Source organism: Pinus tabuliformis, chromosome 4_1, assembly GCF_031772625.1.
Source record: "Pinus tabuliformis cultivar Carrire ecotype Pingquan chromosome 4_1, CPIR1, whole genome shotgun sequence".
NCBI classification, from domain to species: Eukaryota; Viridiplantae; Streptophyta; class Pinopsida; order Pinales; family Pinaceae; genus Pinus; species Pinus tabuliformis.
In genome coordinates, this window is record NC_142303.1 from 844,878,416 (window position 1) to 844,885,438 (window position 7,023).

Genomic DNA, 7,023 nt, shown 5'->3' on the forward strand with positions numbered 1-7,023 from the left:
TTATTCGCTGCATGTTTTTCTAGAGCATAACACTTGTGCACATAAATCATTGGTTGCATGCACGGATAGTGTAACATGTCAAATCCACTTTAACTCCATGATTGCTATGCCCAGGTATCGGCTTCAGCAAGACCAACGAGTTGTTCGTCGCATTTCCATTATCGCCTTCGTTGTAAGTTGTCCGTCGCATTGCCATTATCGCCTTCGTTGTAAGCAACCCAATCTGCTTATCTCCTTATGAACTAAGGAGAGCCGGAACAAAGCTTATTGTGGTGCTCTGAGTTCAATCAACATCATTATCATCGAATATGGAGGCCGAGGGCCACAACTCTGCCTTCAGGTTGCTCGCAGGTCTCAGCTTATCATGGAATATGCAGGCCGAGGGCACAACTCTGCCTTCAGGTTGCTCGTAGGTCTCAGCTGAAGAGAATTAACTTATTTATGATTCTCTCGGGTCTGAAATGAAGGGTCCTTCTCCCCTCGCTTCCGCAATATGTATGATGTTGCGGCTGTAACTGAATGCAGGGTTGCGGTGTCTCAGCGATCGACTTCAAGGGTGGGCTCTCCCTCTTCAAAGTGTGTTGGGGCGAACGCTTACTTCATATTAGGGAACACAGTAGAGCCAGTGATAAGAAGGTAAGGTGCCGCCAGGACCTGGTGGAGGTCTTTTGGTCTTTCACTAAATGGGAGGAGCTCCATCGTATGAAATAAGGAACTATGCTGGCAGTGTATGCGTATCCATAGCTCCATGAGGAACTATATTGTTTCGAAGACATCCAAGAAAAGGTAGCGCCAATACTTACTCGCTTAATTGGAACAATTTCTTTTAAACTTGAATTAGTTTTGTTTTAGGGTTGTCTCTCCTCTTATTCAGTTGCTAATTCAGGCCTAACACTGGCATTACCTGAACCTTGGGGCTTTCATATGCGAGTCTGCAAATTACCATTTTTCACCATTTGGAAGCTCATAAGGATCTCACCTCAAGAGCACTGGAGGAATCATGGCATAACGTAGACTGAAAATGTACAGAATTCAGAATTCACATTCATTAACTTCTAGGCAATGAATATAGTCTACTCACATTCACATTAGTTATCTTCTAGGCAATGAATATAGTGTACTCAAAGGTATTCAAATGTTATCCTGTATGTTGTATGTTTTCATTGTGATCCTGTATGTTTTCATGCATTGTAATTTCTTGTAACACAACAATCTTTGCAAGAAGAAATAGAAGCATTTTTTTCAAAATTGCAGAAATAGAAGCTTTCTTGCTTGAAAGCATAAATGAAATTCAAACCCTAAGCTTCCCTTTGAATTAACGCTTTGAACAAAACATTTGTGTTGGTTGAAGTTTGTGCTATATCTAATAGCTATAGCATATTGTGATCCAGGTGTCATGTTCACAGAGCGGACAGAATAGTCACCAAACAAATAGAATGAACAAAATGAACAAAATAGTGGTGTGCCTGTGTGTTGTCTGTCAACATATAGTGCCTGTCAGCGTATAGCTTATTCCAATTAAGTTGAACATAAACATAAATTGTTCCAAACCGGAGTATTCTTGAAAGAAGGAACAAAATGAACAAAAGATCAGGGGTCATGTTCACAGAGCGAACAAAATAGTTTTCGTAGAGGCATAGTTCGAACAAAAGAACCGTCATACGCCACTATAGAGAGGAGCGATAAGAGAGGCGTTCTAGAAGTCACAGACGCAGAGGCAGAGGAACTCGCAGAGGCAGAGGTCGAATAGGTTCTTGCTCATGTTCCACTCGCAGAGGCACAGGTTCTTTCATCATTCCAGAACTCGCAGAGGCAGAGGGCAGAGATGTTCTTGCTCATGTTCCACTTGCAGAGGCACAAGTTCTTTCATCATTTTTTCATCTTAACAGATGCTTTTGCTTTCATTTTAAGCCTAAGGCAGGCAAGTAAAGCCATTTTCTCTAGGGACAAATTTAAAGATAGAAAATTATCTTGAAGTTTAAAAACATTGGCGAATCTTACTAGTCCCTAATATGCAAACTATAAAATATTTATTGATATATTTGTAAAATTATTCAAATTTGTAATGATTTTATATAGCCTCTATATAATGCTGGTGATTTTTAAGGCAAAATAATTTTATATTGTAAAATTTGGGCGAATCATTTTTAGAAAAAAATGGAAGTTGGCGAATATTTTTTTTGGAAAAATCACAGAAAATTTGTCCACCTGCAAATATTAGCCACTAAATTTTTCCATGGTTGCTCTCATGCAAAGTGCAAACTACAATTTTGACACACAGGGAAATTTTGACACAACAGGGCAAGCATGGTTTGACACGACATGGATGACCTGTCTCAAAACTTATACTAATACCCAGTAGCGGTTGTTTATGAGCTAGCATTTACTGTTATCAACTAATGTAAGCATTAGTTCACCGGTTTCAAAATGCCAAGCAACCGGTTTTAAAATGCAGAGCAAACAAATAAATATATGATATGGTTTTGCCTCCCTGCGTCGAGAAGAAGCCAAATAAGACTGCAAAATAGAACGCAGTGTAAAATATGTAGTGTTGACCTAAAACCTTTGCCTAAAAACAATTGAACTAATACTAACTCCAAAATTTCGATTACTATAGTCCAATGCCATAACCAGATAGCATGGTAGTGAGTAATAAGATTTGTCACGTCATAAAATAAGTTATAAAATAAAACTTCTACCCATCTTAAAATTTCATAACATTCCGGTATGTTTTGGGCTTTTAAATCAAACTTGTAATAAAGCGTGGGCCCTACTTTCCCATCCACATATAAACCAATTATGATTTTGAGGAACAAATGACCGCTTCCGGGGGCATTCACAACAGTTTTTGGAAAGTACCACGATTTTTGGTTAATTGTCATGGAGCAAGGTGCCATCGGACACCACCGGATCTGGGCATGAGAGTTATGAATTGTTGATTGTTTCCTGCACCTATACGAAATATAAATTCCACTTTTGGAGATTATTATTATATTATTTCCACAAGAATCTTTAAACTCTTTGAGACATGCTTGGTGATAAAAGCAGCACATGTTTTAACCATATATTGGATGAATTATTAAAAGCCCCAATTTCATCTCAATAAATTAAATATATTTATACTTATTTAAAAGTGATTATGCCGAAAGAAAAAGTGAAGTACGACCGAGATGCAACACAAATTTTTTAATTATTTAAATGATAAAAGTTTTAACAAATTAAGTCAAATTTGATAGAAGCAACTGCATCATTGAAATCTTTCAAGAAGTTCTAAGCGGTCTTGTAATGAGTTATATATGCAACTACATACATAAGTCCTTTGTATTTAACCTGAAGTTGAAATAAAAAAGTCAATATTCACTCATCCCATGAAGTTGAAATACGGAAACCTTTGACTTCGACTAATGATATGTTGTGCAACCCTGCGAAGTATTTCCCTATCCTTCCTCCAACCAACCCAAGTCTTAGCATATCTATTCAACAAATTTCTCAAGAATCTAATGTATTAATTTCACATGAATCTAATCTCCAAATTTAACAAAGTGACGTGACAATTTGACTTTAAACCAAATATAATCATAGTCTAAAAAAAAATACATCTTTGTAATTACCATAAACATTACAAATATAAAAAAACGATAAAGGTTAAAATGATTTATTTAAAGAAGGTTTCTATAATAAAAACAATTAGTCATTTGATGCGGAGCCAATGAGAAATCCAAAAGGTAAAAAGACGCTGGAGTTTAGAGCGGCTTCAATATCCAGTTAAGGATAAGAAAGACTCAGCCGTCATATTAGACAAATAATTCCATATTTGATGCGAGGAAAATCCAATGGGAAGATCCTGAAAATGATGTCACATACTCATTCCTATAATTTTGTATTTATTAAATAAATGGATAAAAAAAATTCCTAGTAAAAATAAAAATATAAAATGTTATTTTTTATGGGCATAAAGTAGGTGGTGATAGGGCGTTTTGTTAAGCCATTACGTGGTGGAAATGTCACTAGTTTGGAACTCCTTACACAAAAGTCCAGCCACTCTAATGGTTGGTGTGGTCAAGGTCAGGTGTGATCCTCCAATGATTTTGACTACTTAGATACACATTAACCTATTTATTATGCTTTTTGTTTTTCCGTTCAAATCCAACAGGTTGTGGAGGTTTTTTTCTGTGAAAATACTACAAGATTTGTTGGAATCACAAGTTTAAGTTGTGAACTCTCCACAATCTAAATGCCCCAAGAGTTTTTTAGAGTGTTGAATCTATATGCACAGTGAAAAAATGATTTCAAACAACAAAGATCTAAATTTTACCTATAAAATCTCCCCTTTTAAAACACATAATGTTTAGACAACACCCTTAAATATTGTTGGGTGGCAATTAATCAAACCACAAGTCAATAGTACTAGTCATCTCAACACTCAGATAAACTAGAAAACTAAAAAATATAAAATCTCAACAATCATGTAAACTAGAAATTACTCAAACCACACCTTAATTATGCCTTTCATCTCAAACTCACTTAAATAGTGCACAAAAAACACAAAATGTATAAAATATCTTGTTGGCCGGATAAATCGTTCTTGCGAACAAGGCCGATCTCCCTAGTATCAAAAGATATCTAGCAACAAACAGGACAAGAAAATCTACCTTTCTCTAAACACATTGTGATTCATTAATAAAAACTAAAGAGGTGTTTTAGACCCTACCTTAAGTCCAACGCTAGTTTGCAGTAGTCATCCTTCAACTATCTGAAAGAGTTTCATTTTGAGAACCTACAATCACAAACAAGCACACATTAAAAACACCTACATAGCTAATATAATAAATCATATTCATCATGGTGATCAAGGAATCCATGAAATAAACCATAAAACACAGCTTATTGAGAAAAATAAACTTGATTGTATTAACTTTGAAAATAGAAGAACTTTACAACTTTTGGTGCCTTGATGTTGTACAAGCTCCTCCCAGGGTCCGAAACAGGAATCTCCTCTACTTTGACAAGCCTCACACTCTTCCAAATGAGATCAACAAGGTATGTAATCTTTCCTCACAAAATCTCAATTAGGAAGACTAAGTTCCAACATTATTTCACCTCAAAAATATTCAGCTTTCGACCTCCCAAGTAACCAGCGCAATGCTTCATTTTATAGTGCAAAGGAAGGAGGTTATAGGTCCACCTATGAAGGAATAGAGTCCTCCTTCAAAGGGATAAGCTCCTCACATCAAGGGGTTAGCTCCCTAAGGTATGGGATGCATGAACCTTAAAGGAGCGAACTTGCCACCTCAAGATTCCTTCTAGACGCTTCCAGAAATGACTCAAACTGAGTTTTTAAGAATGTAATTGCACCTTTTTTATTTTTACAGGGGTCCACACCCATTACACAGAGACAGAGTAGTTAGGTGTGTAGGGGACATGACCATTAGGTGCGGGACCGTAGGTAATGCTAAGAGAAAGTGCGGAACCAGAGTTTTAGAGACTTTTAAGGGCTTTCTCTTATTTTCAAGGCTTGACATGAAGAACTAAGGTTTAAAAATTGCAAAGGAGGAAAGTATGAGTGGTGATAGACTCACACAGATTGCAGAATGTCATGGTGACAATATTTTGTGCAACAGATTTCCCCCTAAAGTGCGAAGTCTGTAATAAATGAGGATAGCATTTGTCATCTAAGAAGAGTGAAGTACTTTATCATTTCAAGGACCATTTTGTGGACACCCCAGTTGGAACCTGTAAAAAAATTCAATGAAAAATATATATATGTGAACATATCATCACTGAGGTAGGCATTCCCATACTCAGATCAAAATTGACTAGAAAGCTAACTAAACTACTGTGATACAGGAATGATTTTGTAATATATCACGAGTATAGACATATGTAGACACAGTATGAACGCAACCATCTGTTTATGAATAGTCCACTTTATAATGAATAACAAAATTCCTCACAGCCTGGATGGTCGAAACTAGATCCAGGGTTTTGATTTCTACTTCCCGAACTAGTATGATTCTATCCATGTGAATGAATGTGTCGAAGTCGAACATGGTAGAAACCACTTGATTACCAGTCAATGATGTGAACTGTTAACAAGTGTGAGAGAAACCACCAATAATGTCAATGACTCTCAAAGTACTCAGTACAATCCATGAAATGTGAATAGATAAGCTGATGCCGAACATGTCATAGAATTCTTTGATCGAAGGTCAATGATGCAACCTGTTGTCGAAGGCGAGAAATCTTCCATTAGGGCATGCAGATTCCAAGGTACTGACGATTTCTAGATCATATTTCTGGATAATGAGTTGAAGTTGATAGAAAGCGATCTGTCGTAAGCAAGCCCACAACACGAAATCATAGATCAAGTTTTGAAGAAATATATTTGGCAAGGACTAACTCAGGGATGGTCAAAATGGATGACAGATATTTTGCAGATGAATGGTTTATTTGAACTGACCTCTTGAACACATAATGACACTACAGATGGTTTGGTGACAATTGACCCAAAGCTAATACTCTGAAACCCGTTGAAGACTTTCAATATGGTTTGCTTAACTGTTAGGTAAAGGATTTCCCAACCCAGGTGAACAAAAAGTGTCGTGTTCAAGAGTGGTTAAATGCTTTTCTAAAACACGAAGTATAACAAACAGGTTCATTTTTCTCTCTTTTCCCCCACCATTTCTGACAAGTACCTCTTTATTTTTGACAAGCTTGAGGAGGATAACATTTGCTTGGTTATAAGCTTATCCTTCGGATGAGTCCAATTTAGTTTAAAATTCGAACCCTAAGAAGGAGTGGTTTGTTCCTGTTTAAAATTGAACAGGTCCTTTACTGTTTAATTTTAACGAGTCCAGCATAGGAAAAACGCGGTTTTTTTCAATTTTAGGGAGTTAGAAGAAAAACTTAAGAAAACTCCATGGATGTCCTTTTTCGTAAATTTGTGTCTCCCAAGCCCAAAAAAGTATAAAATAATACTTGAGAGAACCGCTTGACCATTACGATCAATGAGTACTTTTCATA